The following is a 26,502-nucleotide window of genomic DNA, read 5'->3' as shown; positions in this document are numbered from 1 at the left end:
TGAAACTTGTTACAGGTTGCTAGAGGTACTTGTTGGTTGCCTCAACGTTGTCCAGGGGAAAACAGAAGGTGATTGCAGCTTTCCTGCCACTCCCCCCCACACTCCCCTCAGTACACCCCCTGGATGCCTCAAATGGCAGGCCTGCCTTTCGCAGCTGAAGATCAAGCACTGCCAGAATTTTTTCCTGCTGTTATGGAAAAGCAATAATTCATTACTTACGCTACGTAGCCAAGATCTCTAAAGAAAATAAGCCCACAAACTTTGGGAAAGAATAAAAGTTGTCGTTCAGTGTTCAAGTAAATACATTTTTAAATCTTCAAACCTTTTTTTTTTTTCCAGATGGGTAATTATTTACAGATGTACACTACATCTCTGTGATTTATTTGAATGTTCCTTTTTTGTTGTTAATCTAATAAAATATACTATTTTTATTTATTAATTAGATAACAGAGAATAGATTAATTAGATATTACATTAGATTATTTATTTAAAGGATTACAAATATTTCTTGGCTGTTTTTTTTCTTCTTTGCAACCCTTTTTTTCCTCTGTGTTTGCACTTGAAAAGGTTAAAGGACAACCTGTCCTGGATAATAAAATTCCTTATTTACCTAGTGGCTAAATGTATTGCAGGCAGCCAAAATGTGAAACTTCTGTTCTGCCAAGTAATTCTGTTGTGACCAGATGGGCATTATCCTGGTTGCAAGTGGGAAATGCCTTCATTTATAGAACATTTGCATTCCTCACAGAATCACTGACCAAGAATAACATTGTCAGAACTAGGYGGAGAAAGGGGAGGAGGCCACAGCCTAGCCTCCTTCCTCCAAATTATCAGCCAGTTCATCCCACAAGGGCATTAAAAGCATCATTAAGTGCTTTCCTTCGGATAAAATCTCCCTGAAAACATTATTAATAGAATTAATGAACCAACCTTCATAGCTACCTAAGTGAACTTTATATTGTAAGTCATGGTATCTTTCCAGCATTAATAGGTTGATTAGAGAAATGTATTCTTTACTTCTCTTTTTACTTTCTGCCACCMCTGTGTCACGTTTTGCATGATCCAATAATAACCCAGATATTTGGGCTGACATCCTACATTCTATTATGCAAATCACTTACAATCAGTACTGTGAACTCCAACTAAAAGCATGTTAGACTCCAAAAATCAGTATAGTTGCTTAAAACTCATCAGATTTTTTAATGTTACATTTTATGTTATTTTTATTTATCTTCAGAGCTTTGTTTTCAGAGTCTGTAAGACTCACTTGGATCAAGATGTAGGTTTTCCAGGTTTTTCTTTATAATACAAGAGGAGATTTTCTCCTAATCTCAGACTGAAGATGTTGGAGAAAGTGTCTGAAGACTTCCAATTAAATTGTAGAATTTGGCATTACTGATGCTTGTTTATATGGTACACCTCTCAAAATCTCACAAAAATCTACAGAACAGGCTGAAATACAGAGGAAAAGATGGAGATACTTCAGTATGTGCTTTCTCCACTGTATGACCAATTTCTCCTCCAGGTTCATTCCCTACATTATTATAGAAGGGATGACAGCTCTCATAGAATGGATGTTATTTTTTCATACTTCTGTCTGGTTATTTGATTTGGTGAAAAGCATTTAACAGAAATGGCCTGATCCACTAACCATGACTGAAAACTGGGAAAATAAGACTACTTTTATGAGGTGTTTAAATGGAAAATCACAAGTTTAAACTTCAGGACTGTTAAGTTCACAAAACACATTCATTATTTCTGCACCATTTGCTCCTGTCAATAAATCCCCCAGGACAATCAATACCCAGAATAGAAAGAATAAAAATAAAACAAAAAACATAGTGGGAAATAGAAAGGTGAAAGGAATACAAGAGAAAAAGACCATAATATATAGAATGAGAGTACAGTCCTGCATTTCTTTTGCATCACTTAAGTAGAAGATTGAAGAGTAAAAAAAAGAGGATGAGCCATGATTTTTTTTACCTTCCTTGTTACGTACATGTAATAAAAATCTCACTGATCTTATCAGCAAAAGAATGGGGTGGAGAATGGTCATTTTGTATCTGTGCAGTAATGATGCACACAGTGCCACAGCAGTAATAAGTATAGTAATTGGAATATCCACAAAAAGACACATTTTGTATCAGAGTTTTGGTGAGTTTTTAAGTTACTCTGTTGTGCCAAAATATTTCAGCATCTGACTTCTGATATGCAATGTAATATAATCACACAGCAGATTTAGTAAAACTTCAATATTTACAAATCTGGTTACTCTACAAGTACCCTTYAACAGTATTTAAAAGGTTTTCTGCATGGTTCACATAATTTACTGACAAGGATTGTAGCATTTAATCAAAACTGTTGTCCTGCGGACAGGGCAACAACAAATAGCTTTTTGGTTTCAAATGTCTTGGTTGAATAGATTTTGTCCTAGTAATGTAATTTAACTGAATAGTACGGGTGTTCATCATAAAATCTTTGCTGTGCTGCTTATGTTAACGATGTAGCTATTTCTTAGTAGACTCATAGCATTTCATACTGTACCTGAAATGCCCAGAAAAGGAAAGAAGAGAAATTCTACTTAGAATAATAGTAAAAGTAATCAAAATATGGAAACACAATGTGACTGTTAAGAGAACAGTTCCATGAGTTACTCTTCCTCAGATAAACAGAAAATTGTTCATTCTTCTGAGCCACAAATTTTAGTTCGGTAAGTTCCTAAACAGTTGACTGCTCCCCAGATACGTCTCTTTTATGGTCAGATTGATCCTGTGCATGACCATACAAAATAATAGACTCACAGTGCAAATGCTGAATCACAGTTATAGGTGTTTGGCTGCTTTCAGATTTGCAGTTCCAAAAAAGCCTTCCTGTAGGAGGAGAAATGCAAAACTGAGTCAGGTTTAAGATGGAATTCGGTCTGCTTACAAAAGGAGCTGTGCAATGTCCTAGTCTCAACAAGGAAGACAAAGGTACTCATGGGTATTTCCATGCTGCAGTCCAAGCAGCTATATCTAACAGTGTAGTGATGGCAGTATGAATCTTATTAATCTGGAATAATTCTTGTTTATTTATCTTGTAGTCATAGAGGTATGTAGTTCATTGGCGACTCCAAACATGTCCAAAAACCTTGGGCAAATAAACAAACATTTCTTGGGCAGATTGGTAGTCAAAATCGAACCCCACGACTACACTAATTTCTGACACAGCCAATTTAAAGCTAGACTATATGTAAGCCACAGCTGAACATTAGGCTATAAAATACACAACCCCTGTGAGGCTGTGAGACTGGAATACTGGAAAAAAATATTGTTTTAATTACATGATAAATTAGTACTTGCTAAGTCTTTGAACCAGAACTGATAGATTCATAAATGGTCAGTGACAAACTGAAGACTGACAATCTGAATTTGAGCCTAAAGAAATGGGAACTGTTCCAAAAATAGGCAATTTACCTTGGCTGCACAATCAGTGGGAAAGGATTTTCCACTGAAAAAAGGAAAGCTATGGCTCTGCAAGAATAACAGATTTCCCAGAAACAAGCATGCTGAACTCTGTGGGACTCTGATGCTTTTTGTAAAAGCAGTTATGGATTTGTCAATATTGCAAAAACATTACACAGCATGGTAGCCCATGAGAGAGCTACCTTTATACTCTATATAAATATTAAAATGCACACTTTGAAGGCAATATTGACACAGACACATATGTATATGTACACACAAATAAACACAAGTCCATGCATGCACACAAAACCACTTCAAGTGGCATCTTCACAGAAGATAAAAGTTATTTAGCTTAAGGGCCTAAACATACACTACTAAGTATTAATTACTTAATTGTAATGAATATTGTTATTCATCATGAAAATAACGTGTTTAAGACAGAGAACTCCCTGCCTGAAAAGCCTATGGTATTTGAACCCAAAAATGAAACAGAAGTGAATATATTCAATCTGCAAGTCCTCTATAGAAAGTATAAATATCTAGGTGGTGCCAAAAATGGTCTGTCCCTCATGGCCTTTGCCAGCATCCTTGACAGAATATAGCATCAGCCTCTTCAGAAGATCATATAGGTGTGGAGTTGGCCGAAGTATTGTAGGATGGATACAAAATCTTTATGGAAATAAATTATCTTTATTTTTTGTAAAATGTAGTCTAAACAGATGGTTTGAACTCAGGTTAGTTGATCTGATGATGTGACCACTGGTCTTTTACTATTATTTTCTGAGCAAATTTTAAGACCTGGTGAAGGAAACTCACCAAAAAGTTTATCCATCAGCAGGTGAAATTTAGTCATCTGTTACACACTCATGGCACAATATTAGATTATCATCTAAATGATACAAAATTTCTCTGAAAATTATGATCAAAACAAAAGAGTTAGGTCTAAATGTGACGCATAAAAACACAAAGATAATGAAGACTTTTAAGCCTGTGGAAGTAGAAGGGATATTTCTACCCTAAAATGGCAGTAGAGTATATTAAACGTCTTCTCTGTGGTTTTTTTACTACTTATATTATTAAGGTCTTCTGCACTATAGGATGTATGCCTCCATTCCACAAACATGAATATGTTCTGCCTTTCATTCAACTACTAATTAATGCTCGTGGTGCATCTCCTTGCTTTGGTTTTTCAATGCATTTTTAATATTTTCATAGTCTTTTGAGGCAACAGTACAGCTCTCACTTTTCTAAAAATCAAAGGATTTTGGACAATCTTGTTTAGATGTTCCCATATTATTGCTTTCTTGATAGTATTTTTGCAGTACTAACCACCTTCTGCATGATTGCTCATATTTTAATTCTTGGTAATTATAAACTATCAGATTATTATTTCTTTGCAGAAATTTTCTTTTTCCTTTTTTCTTCTTTTTTAACACACTTCTTTCTTGAGTAGTCCAAATTCAGCCCTGGTTTAAGGAAGATAAGTCTCACTGACTTCCTTTGGAATTGCACAAATTCACACCACATTTCCTTTTGAAAATGTTAATRTGGATCTTCATCTCCAACAGCTTCTCTGCAGAAACAGTGGCCTCTATCATTTGCTTTTCAGAACACTTTTTCCAATTAATTCTTCTGCTAAACTAAAATGCTACTCCCTTCCAGATAAATAATTTTGAAACCGAATGGATTTGGAATCCCTGCAGTTTCTGTATTCATCTATGTTTGCATTTGAATGTCTTGTTCCTTCTGATCTAGTTTGTCCTATTCCATTTCGTAGAATGTAATGAGTAACAGGACAAAGTCATGTAATCTAAACTGAGGTGGATAAATAAAGAATCCCATACTATCTTTTTCCACTAGTGCCTTAAAAAATTCACGTCTTTTGTAATTTCTTCACTAACCAGATGCATCATTAGTTCTGCTCTTTGCAGAGTATCTTCTGTTTTCTTTAAGAATAAAGTAGGGATGTGTGAGCACATTTGTGTGTACATACATATGTATGTATGTATCTATGCACACACACTATATATGGTGACACATACGGTCTCACAATAAAAGCAGATGAGCACAGACAAATTTTTTTCAGGCTATTCTCAACAATTTGACATGTTTTAAATTACAGTAGTGAAAGGAAAGGTTTTATGTAAGAAAGACACATGCAGGGAGAGATGATGATTGCAAGATTTATTCTAGTTATTCTTAATGCTAGTTATTCTTAGTATTAGCTATTCTTAGCCTTACTAAGACTATTCTTAGTCTTGAAATGTGTTTTAGACATCTGGATTTCGGAAAGATCTGAATTATGTGGGTTGAAAGAGAGGGAGGCACAAAAGCTGTCCAACCTGCAGACAGGCAGAGCTGCCAAGTGCCATGCATCTTATATAAGAATGACAAGGCACGGGAAGAAGCAATATATATTATATTATATTTTATAAGGCTGTTGACAACATTGGAAGGAAAAGAACAAGTGCCAAACATGTGACAGGCTGGCCCTATATCCTGGCACTTTTTGCTGTTGACTCTCAGACTAAATTTTGCTTATGGCATATCTCCACAGTAACTCATGAAGTGTTACCACTTAAGGCAGCCGCAATGGCTTTCTGCTTAGTTCCCACTGCTCCTTGGATCTGAGCCACAAAATCCCATGTGGAGCTGCACATGGCATGGTGTCCTTCCCATAAAACATGCCTGAAAGCTGTCTTGTAAAAATGTATGGAACAAGCTGTAAAAGTTTGCGGACGAGGAAGCAGTTTGAAGGCAGGTAACCGGAGGGTGGCCGTTCCTCCTGTCCCCGAAAGCAAGGGCAAGGCAGCCATCCTGCAAAATGCTGGCYCGTTCCGACCTCGTGAAACATTCCCCCTCTCCAAACTTGGTGGAAAACTGCTTTCGCGAGTGGATCGATAACACCGTACAGTTCGGGGCAAAACCGCATCAGAAATACCCCGACGACCGTTAGTGCTGGCAAAACTACCGAGGGGGCCGCGAGCCCGCCGTTGGAGTTGGGGGGTGGATAACGGTCGCGTGGCGACCGTTGGCGGGGCGGGCCCGCCCGGTGCCCCCCCTCCCCCTCGCAGCGCCGGCCCGAGCCGCGGGGCGGGAGAGCCCTGCGAGAGGAGGCCCGGCCCTCCCGCGGCGGGGCAAGGGGAGGTGCGGGGGGACGGGTAGGGGGGTCGGCGGCGCCGYGCGTGTGGGAAGGCCGGGCATGGGGGCTTCCCGCGAGGAGCAGCGCCCCGGCTCCGGCCGCTGAGAGAGCACCGGCGCCGCCGCACCTCCGCGCAGCCCTGTCCGCCGCCGCCGGGAGCCGAGCCGCCCCCCTTCCCCTCCCGTAAGTGGCGCCTTCCCCCTCCTTTGCCCCTGGGGAGCGGGTGGGCGATGGGGCGCCGCGGCAGCGCCATTCCGGGGCCTCTCTCTGCCGGGGGCGAGGCGCACCTGAAGGGCAGCGGTGATGGGGCACTGGCTCCTTGTCGGCTGCTCCGGGGGCAGCGTTTACTGCTGCTGAAAAGCATTGGAGGCGAGAGTGCTGTCCCAGGGTTTCCATCCAGCTAGGGCAAGCAGTGACTATCTGGAGGTACCTACCGTCCGTATAGATTTTACTGAATTAAAACATACAGTCGCAGTGCCACCTCCATCTTCAGTGCGTTTTAAGAAGCTGGGGAAATCGTACTCCCGTGGAGAGCGAGCGGTGGGTGCAGGTCTCTTGCTGCTGTAAAGCAAGTTTAGGGAACACAAGATTCTTGCCTTCTGCCAGCTTTGCACGTTTAAATATAGAAATGTATTTTAGGTATATGTCATCCAGTGTGTAATGCTAGTGGCACCTCTAGAAAGCTAGTCTAATAAAATAATATTTAAAATTAAAGTTCTCTGAAACAGCAGAACAGCATTCTTTATTTTAAAATACTGGTTATCACTTGAGATTTATGATACTGTTTTTATGGTAGAGCCTTAAGATTCTGATGCAAGTCTTGGATCAGTATTAAACTAAATTGGTATGTGGGGAGGAATATCGTACCACTTTATTAGGAATGTAGTGAATGTAGTTTCTGCTGATTGTTATGCGGTGCTTAACACATCATTTCAGCCAAAGTAAAAAAAACTTACTTGTGAAGGAAATAGAAGTTTCCTAAAGTTTAATCCAGGCTGTGCAGTGAACTCCTTTGAGACCAAAGGACTTGGGCTCACTGCAACACCCTCTGTTCCAAGCATACTAATGCATAATATGTATTTATTTTAAAAGCTTTCAAACCCAGTTCCCTTTATATGTTTTCTAATTAAAGATCAAGCAAATGCACTGAGAGGCATTCAGACACTTCAGAGATATGGAATGTAAGACAAGGGATCGTGGCATATAGACTTTGTATATATTGAARCAGGCTGATGATAGTTTGTTTATCCTCAAAAGACAAGACAAATTCCATAAAAAGTTCATGTAGACACTGTGCAGATTCAGTACACAGTGGCTCTTTGATTACTTGGATTAGAATTTGGATTGCACAGTGTGGAAAATGTTTTGAGATCTGGTTTGTGTTACCTAAYGGATTAAATAACATTAAGATTGACAGTAAGAACAGGCATAAGCCCTATACARAACCAAACTTTTCATTGATACCTGTAATGTACTATATTGCAAACAAAAACAAAACAGAAARAGGCATGGTGCCCATTCCGCTTGTAAGCAGAAATCCAYTGCTGCAGTTGATTCCATCTGACTCTACCCCAGTACACACAATTCTTCTGAGCCTTGCTGGGCTTTATCATGCAGATTAGGACAGGAATAAAAYAAAACAGTAGAGACATAAGAAGCCATGATGGTATGTTTTGAAAGGTACAATGACTTCTTTAGATGAATGACATGCAGTAGTCTTTTACTACATCTTGTGATGAAGATTACCTGAAGTAATCTGCTGTCTAACTGATGCTGAAATACAGCCTGTGATTCTTCAGACTTGAATGAAGACCAGCAGTCTCTGAAGTTTTAATGCAACGAAGCTTTGATCCTGAAGCTCAGTATGTTGGCTAGAACATGCATAAATGGGCTGATGAAGATTCTTGACCCCCAGCAAAAATACACTTGATAAGATGCATAAAATGTAGTTACTTCCAGCCTTGCACAGACTTTTGGCTTAAATCAAAATCAGTTTCAAATTTTTTAATAACTTCATGTAATTCGCATATATTTTCAACCTATCTGTATATAATTTTTAGCATTCTTTCTGTGCTTAAGTTTCTAGTTAACAAGGTATTTAAGGGTAATAGTGAATGTGAAGTTTAAGTTATTTGTGCTACCTAATAGCTGTATTGTGGGGATGTTTGCTATATGAGTAATTGGCTTAATAAGTGGTGGTGAGTATGAGCAAGCAGGTAGGATAAAAGGAGAAAAGCAAATAAAAAATCTTTTTGAAAACTTGCTTTTTGTTTCCTGAGTGTTTTGGCAAGAACAATATATTTTCAAAAAGGAGTCTTCCGTTTGCAATTCGCTAGTTGCAGATGGTTGTTACAATGTCTAAAACCAGACACAACTTCTAGGTAAGTATGTTGGCTACAAGGATATCCTGTAGCCTAGAACTTGTCTAGATCTAGGGAGCAGACAATTACAAAACAACTTGTATCTTACTTAAGTCCCAAGACATGAAACCTAATGATTTTAGGAGTATTCTTCTTGTAGGACCRGAAATAGGATAGAGATTAACTTTGTAACTGTGGAAAAAATGCACATCTACTTAAGTCAATGCGTCCCTTTAGCTTGCCTGAAAATGCGCGTTACTTCTACCTTTCAGCTAATGTTCACTGAAAAGTAACCAAGAATAGTTGTGGCATRCATTCATTACAAAATGAAATGTATTGGAAGGTACTATGAAGATTTTATTCCTTATTTTGTGCCTTAGCAGATTTTTGTACTTTTYGCAGTGGACTTTAAGAGTGAGGGAAGACTGCAGACAAAAAAGACCCTAAGCCAAACCTCATTCTCTCAATTGTCATAGAGATTGTAAGACCATAAAGTTCTCTCAGCTCTGTTCATATAGCTTTTGGTCATCTTCACCCATACTGGTTCTGCAAGTGTAATTCCAACATCTGCCTATCATGCTAGAGGTATTATTCTGACAAAAACCTGCATGGCATCCTTTCCTGGTTTGTTTACTGTCCTATTTTTAACCAGAATTCTTCACTACTTATATAGTGACATGCCTCAGGGTAGAATCTTGCTTTTAGATAAATAATATTAGGGAGTTAACTTAAAAAAGTGCATTGTTTTAGCTATCAGCTCTGTCTTGGGTTTAACTGTTCCTTTTTGATAGTGGAATAATCAATTTTCTGCCATTTCTTCTTTTCCCTTCTTCCTTCAGGTTTTCCATCAATGATACATTTTGAAAATGTTTTGTCAACCTCAGACTAACAGAGGGAAGCCAACGGAAATAAAATACCAGAATGTAGCAGGAGGAGGGGAAGCAAAGTACTAGCAGTAGTAATTGTTGCTGGCATGGCATTTTTGACTTCCATAATAATTAGTAGTGCTTTCTTTTTCCCTCTTTCTGCAAGAACAGCAGGTGTTGACAGTCAGTCTGTGATCAGACTCAGGGAATGGTACATATATGTAGGTGAGAAAGAGCTCCAGAGCTGACATGCACAAAAGAGGGSGAAAGAGTCATTCAGTATCTCAACCCTTTGTCCTCATTTTTTTCCCCTGTCTTTACAAAATTTTGAACACTATGAGATCACCTTAATTGTGACACATTCCGAGCAGGTATTGATCTGTCAGTGCTATGTAGCCAAATATGCAGAAGACAGTTTTTGATGTCTTTTTCATAAATATTTGTGACTTTAAAGCAGAACTTCATGTATTTGTGTTAGCTTTTTACATAATAAGGCATTAAAATCACTTTATATGGTGCTGGAATTATTAAAAAGTGTATAAAAATACTTGGAGTCATATATCTAAAAGTTTTCATGTATCTAAAAGTGTCTACCTTCATGACACCTTTACAGTTACCATGTCACCTTTGATCACATGTATGCCTCCTTTAGTTTCACATACAGTTCTCATCCTTAGCCTAGTCAGTCCTTCAACTTCTGTGCATCACTCAGCTGTGGTAAGAAATCTTCGCTGATTAAATTAATTAGTGGCTAAACAGTTTGACATTGGTAAATCAAKGGGCAGGACTGCTGGAAGGGAATGACTGAATTTTCGGAAAATGACAAATGTGTAGTCTACTCTGCTGGGAAAAGCATTCATGTAAGTGATCTGCCACTCAACTCCAGTGGGAGTTGTAAAGGTTACTAGTAAAAGTGGCTTCTGGGGCTCTGAAGTTTAGTCACTGCTGACAGTCATCCAAGATCTGCAATAATATCTTGTCTGATCTCAAAATGATAATTCATTTGAGTGAAGTTGCTAGAAAAATGTAATGTTTGGTACTTTCAGTTCCCCATGACAACTCATCAGAAATGCAGTAGGGTGCACACATGACAGCTGCTGTTTCTGATATGGAGTCAGGATGAACAGAGTCAATGTTTGTGTTTGGAAGGAATGCCATCGTCCCCTATATCACTAATAGCAAGTTGTATTTACCTCTTTTTTGGTGATGGTAACATCATTTTTTTTATCATGGCTTCTCACTACATTACCATATTTCGGAGATTGATTTTGTCAGATGTCATACCAGCAAGGGATGATACCTAATTAGATTTGCCTCATTGTACTGGTTACTAGAATTTTGGAGAAGAGCAGATTTCTGCCGTAGAAAGATCTTGCATTGACAAAACCCAAGTAAGTGAGCTTTCCTCCCAGATCTTCTGCAGGGAATTAGCTAGGAATAATTTATCAATTGGGATGGGACTGACGGAAAGGATAGTAAACTGTACCAAAGGATGTTTGTGATATCTTACAACTGCTGTCTTCTCTGTATAGCATACTAATACTTTTTGTCTATACTTTTTGCTCTTGAGAATAAACTGTACATTTCGGAGAAATGTATGGAATAAAGTTATGTTTGCTTTARAGACCATTGGGAGTTGGATTCAATGCAATGTAGTATTTTGCTTTCTTTACTGTGAAAAAAATGAACTAYGTGGATAACTTGTTTTATAGCTAGTGAATTCATGTAGCTAATCCCAGGTCCTCTCCATTTTGCTTGAGGTTGTTAGTTATTTGTCTAGWGTGTGATTACAAGCTGTTCTACAAAATGGGAAGGCGATTGTGTTTATTTTATTTTGTTTGTGCAGTACCATGTGCTTTGTGGTTATGGAATAAATAATAATTTAAATGGAATTTGGAAGGGRTTATTGTCTTCCTTTCAGTTTTCTTAGATTGTGAAACTTCTCCTTATTAGTTAAAGAAAATGTAATATTTGGATGTCAAGAAGATCTCTGATTATTCCCATTAGGACTTGTATTAMTTCATTTGAATTCAGTGTTTATGCATGATTTGGTATTATGTGGATTTTATTCTACCCTTGAATATTTTTGGAATATCATGCAATTTGAGAGAAAACAAWGCGATGTAACTTGCCATGAAATACTTCCAGCATTGTGAGTTAGGTGAAAAAATGTGTGGAAGTACAGAATTAGCATGAATATGTAATTCTTTTCAGAGGTACACTGTYTCAGTGTACTTTTTAGAAGCAGCATTTTAGATGATAAGGCTGTATTTCTGACCCTTGTAATGATAGTCTAACTTGTTCTAAGATAGGGATTGAGGATACCTCCGATGCACTTCATYCACATTCTTAAAATTCCTCCTTTGGAGAGATGGATCTATACTAAGCTAACAAAAAGTATTTGAGTGCAGTGAGCAGCATAATTTGATTTCTCTCTTCTGTTGTTGTAAGGATTTGAAGGGAGGGAGAACTTTCAAGGGTGGCATTGTGAAAAATGAGTTTYGTTGTGTGGAAATTGTAGGCCAGCAAGAATTCTTACAGGTTTTTCCAGCAATAGTTGCATGATCATTTATAAGTTAGGCTATTGTTTTCTTTTTTTCCCTAGAACTCTGTTTTCTAGAAACATGAGATGTGTTACACCCATGTATGCACTGCTTACCAAACTGTATCCACCCTCTTTCTGCACACAGCTGCAAGGAGGTGCTCTGTGAGGTAAGGGGAGCGGAGAGGTGAAACCATGTCCCCTCCTGTGTGAACGGGAGGTGTCTAGTGGAGAGCTTCCTCCAGGCCTCTAGGGCTTATATGAGCTAAGAACAGGTTTTCTTCTGATGGTAGTCTTATGTCAAGAATGGAAGGCTACTGTGATAGTATATAGACAGTTCAGTGTGAAAAAAGTGCAAATGAAGTGTTCTTACACACTTGATTTTAGTAGTCTAATTCTGCAGTATAGAAGTACAAATTCACCCTACGTACAAATGCACACTATTTTGCATAGCCTGAGCTTTCAACATTAAGTTAGTTTTCTCAATGTGTTGCCTAATACAGTTGTTGAAATTGAAGCAATTATTGAAACTGAAGGTTAAAGCAAATTAAAGAAAGTACTTCTTCATGTAACAGATAGTGAACTTCTGGAACATGCACCCCCAGAGAGACTGTGGAGAGAAACATTGGAGAGAATATTGGCAGGTTTGAAAAGAAACAAGACAAACTCATGGACTCTGGCTCCATAAATGGGTACTAAAAGGACTAGTCAGGGTTGTGCCCTCAAAAACAGGGATTCTGGGTGGTCCTGGGAGCATCTGAGAGGAACAGACTAGGCTGGCTCACCTGCTCTCCCTAGACAGCATCTCCTGGTGCCACTGCTGAAGGCAGGAGTACCAGTCTGATCAAGGAGGTCATCTCTTACATCTGTGAATGTATTTTTCAAAATATCTTTTTTTTTTTCTTCAATGAGACATGAGTAAGCACTAGTTAAATACCTGTACTGACAAATTAAAGAGAGAAAAACAGCAGTTATCTAGAATTAGATCAATAAAAAAAATCATTATGAAATTCAGTGATATAAACAACTAAAAAACAGAGTGCTTGGTTAGAAATACTATAAAATACTATAAAATTTGCAATTATAAAATTCACTGTTGGGTGGAAAAGTTGAAATAGTACTTCTTAAAATAATATCTAAGATGAGGCTTAACTAATAAATCTAATAAGCCTAGTCTGGGTTTTCATTGTTTTAAGCTGACCTACCTATCTCTGCAGTCCYTCAGAGCTTGCTTTATCTCGTCTTTTCTGTCAGTTTTATTCTGTGTTTGAATTGGCCGACATACTTACTGTGAATAAAGATTAAAATATCTTTTCAAGTTCCTTCATAAAGTCTATACATTTATTCATAAAGAGGTCATATGAGAGGAACTACTGTTCTTCATATTATCACCATGCTGTCTTTCAAATTTTTGGTCTCACTTCTCAGTGCAGTGGAGGCCACTACACTTCATGTTTGCATCAATTTGTGTGGTATAACTTGATTGTCTGTGGAGATCCGTGCAAGTGTAAATAAGCAAACTATACCTATAGACCTATACCATGAGCATTTGGGAGCTAAAAACATATTTGAAAATAAACTTGGAGAAGTGAAATATTCTTCCTAAGGTCCCTAACTGCCTTCACCTGCCTTTTTGTTCAGAGCCAAAGGGATTCTGGTAATGTCTGTCTGTTATGTAAAAGCTCAAAATTCATAGCTGATTGAAATTAAAGTCAACATCCATATTGTTTTTCACTAACCTTGACAGGATTTCCTAGCTTGAAACCACAATTAGCTGGTCTAGTCAGACATTTCTTGAGGAACAAACAACTGAATAGAATTTGAGCACATTCATCATATTTAGTCGAGGCAACTGAGTCTGTAAACAATGATGTTATGCAGAGCTCTCCATACTCCATGTCACTCCATGCTCTCTGAACTGTGCTTTTTGCTCAGGGAAATATGTGGTAGGACCCAACATCTAGGAAGAAGCTGAGAAAGATTATTGTCTATGAAATATCTGCTTGAAGAGAATCCTCTGTGGTGGTTTCTGTAACCAAAACACAACTTTGGAACGGATGCCAGTGCTGGCTGAAGAAGAGATGGTCGCATGTCATGTAGAGAAGCAATGGTGATTCACATGGTGATTGTTCCTGAGGATTTGGATAGGGAGCAAGTGAATTTCAGGACTTTATTTAAGGCATGTGAAAGATCCAGATCACCCAAGACCTTCAGGTTTTCAGTCACGTGTTGCATGAGTTTTGGGGCTGCACAGAACTTAAGGTATGAGCCATGTTAGTTTTGCATCGTTCTCTGGAGTTGTGTGAAAACTAAACATGTGGAATAAGTAAAACATTCAGTGCTGGCCTTTTGACATATTCTCAGAACATTAGGAAAAGGAGCATACTCTGTGGTCTTTGGTTTTACTCTCGCTAACTTGCTAGCAGAAATTTTCTTGACTATAAAACAAATAGAAAACAATCCCACAATGGGCAGCAAAAATTTTTAAATGAATACTGCTGCTTAAAAGAGTAGTTCATAAATCTATTTTTCCTCTTGTGGAAAATATTTTGACTTCATAATGAATGACTTTTCTGCTTCTTTCTTTATCAAACGTATTTTGTTATCTTTTTAAACTAAAAGCAATGTAGTATTGGAGTGAGATATCACTTACCTGTTTAGCTGTAATAATGCTACTTTTATTATAGTCACATCAGGGCTCAGAGGACATGGACGTTTTAGGCCAAGATCACTGTGAAAACTAATCTGAAAAATAAATGTTCATATGTTGTTTGAGAAAAAATCTTCCACTCATTTGTGCCCTGAAAGTACAGCTTTTGTCATGGTGGTAGCACATGATACTGAAAAATGCCATGTAACAGCAAGTTATTTGGTAGGAGGTGTTCTGGCAGAATGACTGTCTTATAGCAGTGAGATGTTCACTCTCTGATTACTGTGTGGTGGAAATACAAGAAACTGTCTGTAAGGGAAAAATCAGCCTTGTAACATTCTTTCCCTAAATGAGGAAATCTTCTAATTGTTTCAACATTTATCCCTTAGTGGGATACTACTTCTGAGTATCCATTCCAAAATTGTTTGCAGTCTCCCATGCAGTGTTCAGCTATTAGACATATTTTATTAGGTACATGTTAATTTATTACATGTGCCTTATTCTGAGGCAACTAGTTTCAATGTCAGACTTAATAAACGTAACAAAATTTTTATTTCTAATTGTCTTCTAATACAAGCTTCTAATAAGCTGCTGTAAATCTTCCTGAAAGTTTGTAATACTCTGCAAAACCTTCTATGGTGTTCAATTGCTTATATATTCCGAATCACTAGTTATCTAAGCAAATAATTTTGGTTATTTATTAAATAAGATTCTTTTTTCTATTTGACTGTTTTTCTGTCCTGTGCGGTAACAGATGGGTTGCACTTAGTTCAATGAACCAGATGAAAAAAGAGCAGAATTTGCAGTAAATTACTGTTGATACTGCATTTTTATCCACACACAGTAAATTAAGTCAACTTTCTGATTATGTAAAGTGAATATTTACACTATTTCATTGTTACTGATTAAAATTTATTGACTGTGTTCTGTAAAGAAAGTAGTTTTCCCGGTTATGTTTGTGCTTATGGGTATAGTTTGAGCATTTCTTCCAGCAGTGTCAGCATAAGCAGTTCTTGTTTCCTACTCCAGGCCTCTCTTGTTCCTGCTTCAGTAACCAGCTCCTCTGCGGCTGCGYGGATGTTTGTGGCACTGGGCAATGAACTGGATTAGTAAACTAATTGATTTATTTTTTGGGGATACATTTGATCAAGAGTTAGTTCCCTGCACCAGTTTATCACATGGCCACACACATGTTCATAGAATCATAGAATCGGTAAGGTTGGAAGGAACCTCTGGAGATTATCTAGTCCAACCTCCCTGCTCAGCAGGGTCACCTAGAGCATGGTAGACAGGGTTGCATCCAGGCGGGCTTTGAATATCTCCAGAGGGGGAGACTCCACAACCTCTCTGGRCAGCCTGGTCCAGTGCTCCGTCACTCTCAYRGGGAAGAAATTTCCCCTCATGATCAGGCGGAACTGCCTGTGCTTCAATTTCTGCCCATTGCCTCTTGTCCTGTCACACGGGACAACTGAAAAGAGTTTGTCCCCGTCCCCTTGACACCCTCCCTTCAGGTGCTTATCCACACTGATAAGATCCCCCCTCAGTCTTCTCTTCCCCAGGCTGAAGAGGCCCAGCTCTCGCAGCCGTTCCTCATAGGGCAGGTGCTCCAGCCCTCTGATCATCTTTGTAGCTCTATGCTGGACTCTCTCCAGTAGCTCCATGTCTCTCTTGTCCTGGGGAGCTGAGGGCTGAGTAGAGGGGCAGGATCGCCTCCCTCCACCTGCTGGCAACACTCTTCCCAATGCACCCCAGGAGACCATTGGCTTTCTTGGCCACAAGGGCACCTTGCTGGCTCATGGTCAGTCTGTCATCCACCAGCACTCCCAGGTCCTTCTCTGAAGAGCTACTCTCCAGAAGGTCAGCCCCCAGCTTGTACTGGTGACTAGGGTGATCTTTCCCTAGGTGCAAGACCCTGCACTTGCTCCTGTTGAACCTCCTGAGGTTCCTCTCCGCCCAGCTCTCCAGCCTGTCCAGGTCTCTCTGAATGGCAGCACAGCCCTCAGGTGTGTCAGGCACTCCTCCCAGCTTGGTATCATCAGCAAACTTGCTGAGGAGGCACTCTGCCCCCTCAGCCAGGTCAGTGATGAAGAATGTTGAACAGGATGGGACCCAGGACCGAGCCCTGGGGGACTCCACTAGCCACAGGCCTCCAACTAGACTCTGCGCCACCGATGACGACCCTCTGAGCTCTGCCTTTCAGCCAGTTCTCAATCCACCTCACTGTCCACTCGTCTAACCCACACTGCCTGAACTTCTCTAGAAGGATGTTATGGGAGACAGTGTCAAAAGCCTTGCTGAAGTCAAGGTACACAACGTCCACTGCTCTCCCCTCATCTACCCAGCCAGTCATTCCATCTGAGAAGGCTATCAGGTTGGTTAAGCAGGATTTCCCCTTGGTGAATCCATGCTGACTACTCCTGATCACCTTCTTTTCCTCCATATGCCTGGAGATGACATGCAGAATGAGCTGTTCCATCACCTTCCCAGGGATGGAGGTGAGGCTGACTGGCCTATAGTTGCCTGGGTCCTCCTTCTTGCCCTTCTCRAAGACTGGAGTGACATTGGCTTTCTTCCAGTCCTCAGGCACCTCTCCAGTTCTCCAGGACCTTTCAAAGATGATAGAGAGCAGCCTGGCAACAACATCCGCCAGCTCCCTCAGTACCCGTGGGTGCATCCCATCTGGGCCCATGGATTTTGTGGATATCTAGCCTGCCCAGAAGGTCTGTAATCCTTTCCTCCTTGACCAAAGAAAAGTCTTCCCTTCTGTGGACTCCCTCAGGCAGTTCATAGCTAAGGGATGGACATAAAGAAGAGAATAAGTGATATGAGCTTCTTAAGTTGTACTGCCATTGGGAGACATTGTAGAATATGCTCAGTGCATAGCTGTAAAATATACTGTAATTTCTCTTGCCATCTTTGCTTTTTGTCTCTCCTTTCTTTTAGACCTTCATCGTTTTTGCTAGAGAAAGCATTACTTGCTAACCTTTGGTCATAGGGAGCTAGATTCTTCAAACTTATTAAGCAGGTTTGGGCATTTATAATCATATTTTTCTGGCAACAYAGGAAAACCTATGGAGTTCAATTCCATAGTTAATTCCTTTGGACAGGAACTAAAGAAGTCATACATTTTAAATCAACAAAATATTGTTCACCAAATGCATTTTTACTTATGCTAACTTTTAGATTTTCTTGAAAAATGTCTTGTATGCAAATTTGTTTTTTATGCAGTATTTTGGATTGAGTTCTGAGACTTAGTTCATACTTTGCATCTGTTATATCGTTACTGTAACTATGTATTTCCATTATTTCATATTTGACCTGATTTTGATCTCCTTTTGGCATTGTAAATAGAGATTTTTTTCCCTAGGAGCCTGTGAAATTACAGAAGTTGCAAAACAACCCTTCCCTCACCCCCAAAAACCTCTCTCAACTCTCATTTGCATTTTTAGTAGGCTGTTACAAGCTGCCAGAGCCCTTTAAAATGAGCCCATTGTGCCTATTTATGAAAACATGTAACATTATAGTATATTTATCTGAAAACTGCATGATAGTTATAAAAATTGCTCCTGTAGGAGGTGGTGAGTGTGATAACTATCTTCCATTAGTTCAGATAAGGGAACAATTAAACACACAGCTTTTTAGCAGAGCTGAAACCTAGCTAATAAAAGTGTGGGTTTCAGTGTTCCATACAGTTTCTGAAGATCTGATAAAAAATACTGCTGACAGTGCAAACTCAAACAGTGAGCTGATTTAATTGCAACTGTTTTCAGATGGCAGAAAGATAGAGGTACAGAATGATGTGAATGGTGTTCATAGTGTTCCCCTCTGAGAGGGGAAGAGAGAGCTCAAACTTGAAAGTGCTGGTTGGAAAGAGGCCTGGAGCAGTAAGCTCGCTCACTCCTTGTACTTTGACTCCCACTATGTTCAGGGAAACTGGACTCTGGAAATGCACAGCAGGGCATCTGAGATAGGTGACATTGAATTTCTTTGCATCACTGAAGCAGATTGTGAAACCTTGAAAATACATCGTCTAACTCAAAAGGGAAAATCAATGTTTGCTGTAGAAGCTGCTTTGTAGGGAGAGAATATATAACTGCTACATGTAGAATCCTCATTGATGATGAACAAACCTCTTGAAAAAGTCACCAAAAGRTTGAAAGAAAGATCTGAAATAGTATATAATAGCTTTATTTGCTGTACTACTTGTGTGAAATGGCATTCTCAAAAATAACTAGCGTGACTGCTCTCTTGAAAGTGCAGAACTCCTGCATTTCTTTTAGCAAATTTGGCAACCAGGATTTGAAGAACAAGCCCTCCTTAAAACTCAACTTGAGAAATAAATCTGTAAATTGAATAGCCTATAGAAGTCATCTGCCTGGATGTGGAATTGGGTCAGCCAAGGAACTTGCATAAGGCTGAATATTTTACCATAGATTTCTGTTTTGGAGGCCCAGGACGAGAAAGGTTGGATTGTCCCATCAGAAATARCTGCAGTCTTTTGTGACTGGTACAATTCTGCTGAAATGTGTTTGGCTTGGTTCAATATTGTGGCCCTGGTAAATGACTGGCAAGAGCAGAAAGATAACTTYCTGAGCACAGAAACTCAGCAGACAAAATAATAGAAGAGTTAAAGCTCAAACTGAACTTCAGTTCTTGTAGCTACAGAGTAACATATCAAAAAAGAGATGTCTTTCAAATCTAGTTATTTGAAAGCTCAATCAGTTCAATCAGTCACTAGTAAGAGCCATTTCCTTCCCTCCAGAGGTGAAATTTGATACAATATCAGCCTTCCAGAAATGGACAACTGGAATATACTTGAGATCAAGAAGAACAAAACTCTGTAGCTGTTAAAATCGGCCGAGGCCCTTAAATATCTGAATTAAGAACCAATTTAATTTGTTTTATTATGTGCCARTTGTTAAAAATAATTCTACATACGAAAATGTTTCTGATGGTAAACAGCTGCAAAATGTGAAGCAGTGTGTAGCAGACACTCCAAGAGCAAAGACAACTGATGTTTCAAAATATGTTCTCACATAGGGTTGTGTAGTAGTGAGGGGCAGCTGGTCTTTCTAAGATTTTTCTGGCTAGTAGTGGAGAATGGAAATCACAAAGATGTTGCTGTCCAGTCCTGTGTGGGCTGTTCTTCTGGGCTTTATTACCAGTTTCACCATTTAGACAGGCTCACTGTTTTTGCCATGTATATATCATTGGCAGAGATTGTATTCGAAAGGCACATCTGAGCCTTCAGTTACGTCTGGGATATTGCTCGTAAGTCTGGTGAAGATAATATGGCAGCATGATATTGTGTTACAGACTATAAACATTTAAAAAATGTCATGTTGGAGAATTCTACCAAAAAAATCAAAAATAAAAAGGGAAAGAAAGWAAGTCCTGGCCAAAACAGAAGGATTATTTTGGTTTTCTGTAGTGAACCTTAAGTTGACAAGCAACTCAGAGAGAATCCAAAGAACAAAGATAGGCCTGTTTTTGTAGAAGGATGAGCCTGCAACCATTTCATGTGATGGCTTTGGGCTTGTACAATATACCAGTTTGCTTTTGGTTGATGGGAAGGAGATACTGCCTAGATGCCTGCCTCAGGTTGTTTGCTGTACTGAAATGGTAAAATGGCATGTACTAAAACTTTGGAACCAGGTAGACAGCTATCAATAGAAATGTATGTTGAAAGGGAGTAGGAGAAGTCTGCTTAGTACTGATTTAGGTAAATGAGCCCAAGGGTTCAGCTGTATCTCCGATGTGATTTCCAAATTTATGTATTAAAGACCATCTTAGCATTTGATGAGGATCAGCTTTCATAACAGTTTCCTACAGGAACTGAGAACATAGAGAACACAAATAATAGGAAAAACCCTCTATATAATTGCAGTCTTTGTAGGTTGCTGTCTTTCTGTAGGTTCCTTGCCTTTCTCAGCTGCTTTTTCTTACAGTATTCAGAAGATATAAAGCCCACTGACTTTTGACATATTTTATTAAAAGTAAAGCAGAASTAATAGTTTCTACATTACTGCTGTAGAAGCCTCATTATAATTTTTGAATTTCAGAGCAAGTAACTTGAAGTCAGAACTTCATTTGATACTCCCAGCAGACAATGAACACCATATCACAGTGTTTGTGGTGGTGTCAGTACACCGTTCCTTTGGCAGAACCTGGAATGGAGTAAGTTTTAAAGTAGATGTTATAATCAGTATTTTCTAAATAACTGTATTTTCCTAACATATACTAGTAATGTACCACATTGGCAACTGTGCTTTCTGAGTTTACCCAAAATGAATGTCTTGCAATTGTTCAGACTTGATTCATTATTGTAAGTAATCCATCATAGACACTGCTCCTGTATTACATTTTAGACTTTAATCTTGCCATTCAGACTTCTTTGACATTTACAGGTTTTTAGCTCATCTGACAGCTCTTCATTGCTTTTGAATAGACTTGTCCTTATTCAGAGTTGTAACTGGACCCAAAAGGAGTTATATCCAAGTCTGTCATGTCATAAATTTTGCAGCTAGCACTGCCACCAAAAGAAGCGGTACTATTTGCTGTGGCAGCTTATCCTTGTCCATATACCTCCCTGCAGCAGTGCTGGTACAGTTGTTTGTGCAGCACTGTAGTGAATTGGATCAGGAAAGTAACTGAGTTAAAACTAACTTATTCTTTATACTTACAGTCATTATTATTGTGGCTCTATTCCCCAGTTTAATTCACTGTGCAGCCACAGAAGTGTTTATGTTGGCTCAAGGGAAAGAAGGTAGGAGTCAGGGAACACAACTTCTTTTGGGTGGAAATGCCAGTTTGAGGTGTTAGTTCAAATTATGCCATAACTTCACAATAGTTTTAAACTGCTGTACCAGAGTACAGCAGCAGTCTGATAATAATGCTGGTGAAGCAGCAGTAGCACAGCATTTAGCTGTCCGSTAAGCTCCTTAGCCTTCTGGTGGGTTGACAGATGACTCTCCAGCCTTTGAGGTTGAGGATTCACTGTTCCATGCACCCAGTGGCAGCGTCTACTTCAGCAACTAGTAGGTCTGCAGAGAGAAAATCTGGTGCTGAGGAGTCACTGAACTCAAGCATTTATATTTTGGTATGTGTGGGAATAGTAGCTTTTGTCTGGTCCTGTGAGCTRAATTCCCATTAGTGGTTACAGTGTGTTAGGTGCCCATCTGGAGCACGTATTACAATTTTCTTTCATTCAAGATGATGCTCCAAGGTTGCTCCATGATATGAACCAAAGCAGAATGAGTAGCCTGAATTGCTAGGAGAATAGCTTTGAAAATATGCTTATGATCTGAACAAAAATGCTARTGTAAACATACCAAGGGTAACTCAGATCTGTCTATACATGCTGCAGTCAGGTCTCTGCACTGATGGTGATATAGATGWAGTTTCACTTGTTCTACATGGCTCTGTGGTTCTTTCATATTCCATTTCAAAACTTACTTTGGTGACAGTTTGCAATTAATCTCGAACCAAACAGGTCCTACTGCTGCTCTCCAAGCTGTGAATTGGTGTGCTCCATGTTGATGGCAATGGTAGCAAGGAGGGAGGATTCTAGCTCTTTTTCACGACCTGTCTCAATCTGTCTTGGCAGTAGTCCACAAAAATTGAGCTGAGTTAGACACTGCATAAGAGCAAATATGACCTAAATAACAGCTCATTTACCTGAATGCTTTTGGTGTGCATATATGCTGTCGTTAAATTTAGTGTTCAAGACAGTCAAATTTCTTATTCGAGATTGACTGTAGATCTTAGCTGATGGAGCTTTGCCAAAAAGAAAGAAGTGTAAAGATCAATTTCAGAAGAGTTGCATTTGCTGTGTAATGCAAGACTTTGGGTCTGCATAACSTAAAAAGCACCAAAGACAAAGCTGAATGTAAGTATTTAGGTAGGTAACATTTATATTAGATTCCACTTGGTAAAACAATTGACAACTGGAAAAGTAACTCCTACAGGAAACAGACAACCAAATTTGAATTGTGAGTTGAAAAAACCCAATTCTTGGCCTGAAAAAAACTGAAAAGTATTCAAATATGARCTTTCCAAATTGTTTCCATTCTTGTTTGAACATATTAGCTAGAAATGGCAACCCTGAGCTTCTCTTTGTTTTGACAGAGTCAGGAAAATTGATTGCACATCAGTAGGAAGATCGATGATCCCATTATCCCAAGTGCTTTACTTATATTTGGCTTTTTATTTCTAACTTTTCTCATACTGTTGATTTTCCTTAGATTAAGCTTTTGGATGGGCTGTGATTCTGAATTGGATGTAACTGCGGTATAAATAATTGCAGTAATATTTTTTTATCTTACAGCTGAAAAGTTTTTTTGCTTTACTAAATAGGACTCAAAGTGCGCTTATGGAAATAATTTTGCCATGTGGCTACAATCTGTAGTAAATTCAAGTGCTTTTATAACAAAGCCCTTAATTTTGAAGGAGTTTAAGTCCTTTTGATTACACATAACTTTGAATTTCTGGATCAAGGATAAAGAATTAAGTATTTTYCTTTTTAAAAGAAATAAATTCTGACTCTTCCTTCCCCTCCTGTTCTGGAACAAAAACAGCTTGGCAGCAGTATTTAAACATGGTTCCAGTTAAACCAGTTTTGGAACGTAGTTTGGCAAGCCTGAGTGGAGTAAGGCCAAAGTACGTTGGAGCTATGTTTCAAAACCTAATTCTAAGCTAAAACTGTGGAGTGAGAGAGATCCATGTAAAATGAATAAAATGTTTGTCTCCCTCTCCTCTCCTTTCTCTTCCTTCTCTGATTAGTCTAACTGCACTAGGATCCTAAAAACTGTACTCAGATTTTTCATGAATCTTACAGTGCTTCTGCCTGAGCCTCAGTCAGTGTGGATAGGAAATTACATGATTAAMTAGTTCTTTGAGAAATAACTTTTTAATCATGTTATTTGGTAAAAATTCACTTACCTTAAAAATTAGGTGTATGGAGCCAACAACTGATTTTTTTTCTGTGTCATTTCTTGCAAAATGGTTGAATTAAAAGCTGTTTCCACCTCCCTTGAAACCTTCTAGTGTTATATAAACACAGTTACTTTAAACTRCTTTAGTTGATCTGCTGTTGGCTTTAGAAATACGTTTTGCAATATAAAAGGATGACTGCAGGATATTATTTTTAAAGTTTGTATAAAGGTGATTGTGCATCTTTTTTCCCACAGTGAAAATGTCTAGACTTTTCTGAACTTTTGTAAAGCTGTTATCCAGACAAATTAGTTCCATGAATTTGAGCCACATCAGCTTCAAGAATTATCCAAATAGATGGGGTCACCAGCTCATTTTATTTCTAGCTATAATACAAAGTTCTGCTCATAATCTGAAAAGCAGACAGATATGAAAAGAAAATTGCTTATCACCTACATCCCAACTATTTTATATATATATATATATATATATATATATATATTTTTACAGGAGGATTTTCAGTTCATCTGAGTGCTCAAAATATTTCCCAGTGGAATGAACATTCTGTTGCATAATAATCTGGGCTGTCTCTATGCATTGATTGATACATGTCAGGAGGAGTAGTTAATGGCTAAAGTCTAAAATCAAGCAYACCAGTAACTGCCCACGTAATACCCATTATATTGTTAGGCAGATGTTCTGTTTATTTTATTTGGGAGTGCGTGTGTCATATTCCAAACTGTCACTGGCTTTTCTTTGAAGTTTTATGCAATTTCAGAATGCATAGCAATGCCAAAAATTAACTCCTCCATATCCAGGGTTTCTCATCTATTTTGCTTTTTGCTTTCMAAATAGCCTTTTATCCAACATGTACTTGTAACTTGTGGTTTCTTTGTATACCATAYGCTCAATCTGATAACCTTTGAACAAAGAAATCTGGTGAATGTATTCATATTCATTCAGAATCTGTCTATACTCTCTTACGCAAGTTTCTCAGAATGTGCTTTGTTTGAGTTTTGGGCAGCCGTGACTGAACATTACTTTGGTTGCTCTTTCGTCCTTTGTGGAGGAAGAGGAGGAAAAAAACWGTAGTATGAATAAATTTGAGTTAAGCTAAGTTTTAGGAATCATCAGACTCATATCTGTAACAATTTCCCTATTGAATAATACTTTCATGTTTTATTTATGTGTTTGCAGAGAATCTGTTAGTAGAATAGAACTTTCATTGCATGAAATAGTTTTCTAAGGTGTTTTTCTTTTTCATATTTAGGAACAGTTTGAATGAAAGGCAATATTAAATTCTTTTAACTCTTGAAGGAGCTATGATATTGTCATCACATCACTGATCCCAATGTATATTTTCTGATGATAGGCATGCAATAATAGCTTCTGAGAAAGCAATCTGTGCTTTCTCAGAAGTATTTTCTGCCTGTTTGGATGATTTATATCTTGGTCACAGCAAAATTTCTAATGTTACCCACTCATAGCTATCACAGCAGAGAGCAAAATTATATTAAAAAAATGAAGTCTATATTCTGAAGGAGTAATTTTTAGGTCATTGAAAATTGCTTCATTTGCTTGCTCTCTGGGCATTGTAGCTGTACATAATTTTTCTCCTTTTCSCATGTTTTGGTTTAATAACTTATCAGTTCCAGATTGACCATTGTAGTCCAGTGCTGAGCCCACTCATGCTCTGGAAGGTAAACTAAGTTTTTATGCTCTGGAGAATCCATACTTTTCTCTGCTGTTCCCTGCTGTTGCCTGCTCTAAAACATCCTTTTAGAAGCATTATAAATATTCCTGTTCGTCCCATGGTTTTCTCCTGTTTGTGGTTGATTTTGTTATTCCTATCAGAGCAACTATCTCTTCAAGGTGAGCTTTGATAATCTAATGTTTCAGAGATATTTTTCATTTCTCTTTATGGTTTTAATGAATTTTGGAATAAATTAGATATGTTCATTGCTGCCCTGTGAAGTCTTGGCCATCCAATCAAAAAAGCTTCTTAGTTAATATTCAGCCTTACTTGTTATGCAGAATAAGTTGCCTTGAAAAATTCAGAAAGAAAAACATCTATTTATGATGTATGGCTAGAAAAATACCTCTTTTATTTTTCAGACTTCAATTCTCAGAGTTTTCAAAGATTTATTTCAACATCATGTCAACAAGAGGCTGTAGTCTRTTGGTATCTAGATAGATTGTCCTTAAGGATTAGGAGGGTGAGGATGACTAGGACTGTGTACTGCTGCTGGAGAGTTTTATGTGAGGAAGGTAGAGCTGCTGCCTTCATCACAGGGAAAGTAAATACAGGCAGATATGTTTTCATTAGTGTCTGCAATGCTATAGTAAAGTATTAGATTTCATTAATGTTACCTTCCTGGATGCAACCCTGTCTACCATGCTCTAGGTGACTCTGCTGAGCAGGGAGGTTGGACTAGATGATCTCCAGAGGTCCCTTCCAACCTTACTGATTCTATGATTCTACTTTACAGTTTCATACTTTTCCCAAACTTTGGGAAAGGAGGGAGAGTTAGCCTTTAAGGAAATTCCTGCCTAAAACAGACAAAT

At 38.5% G+C, this 26,502-nt stretch overlaps 1 protein-coding gene across 1 annotated transcript in view; it reads left to right on the top strand.

Annotated features, from left to right (window-relative positions):
* The first annotated feature begins 6,553 nt into the window (after positions 1-6,553).
* Positions 6,554-26,502, top strand: part of SLC7A2 (solute carrier family 7 member 2) — a 57,314-nt gene continuing 37,365 nt past the window's right edge. The window contains exon 1 of the mRNA XM_085305511.1: positions 6,554-6,771. The gene's annotated coding sequence lies outside the window, so the exon portion shown is untranslated. The remainder of the gene's footprint in view (positions 6,772-26,502) is intronic.

Source organism: Rhea americana, unplaced genomic scaffold (genome assembly GCF_003343005.1).
Source record: "Rhea americana isolate MKP2758 unplaced genomic scaffold, rheAme1 scaffold_221, whole genome shotgun sequence".
Taxonomy (NCBI): domain Eukaryota; kingdom Metazoa; phylum Chordata; class Aves; order Rheiformes; family Rheidae; genus Rhea; species Rhea americana.
This window is presented reverse-complemented; position numbering and strand designations above follow the sequence as displayed.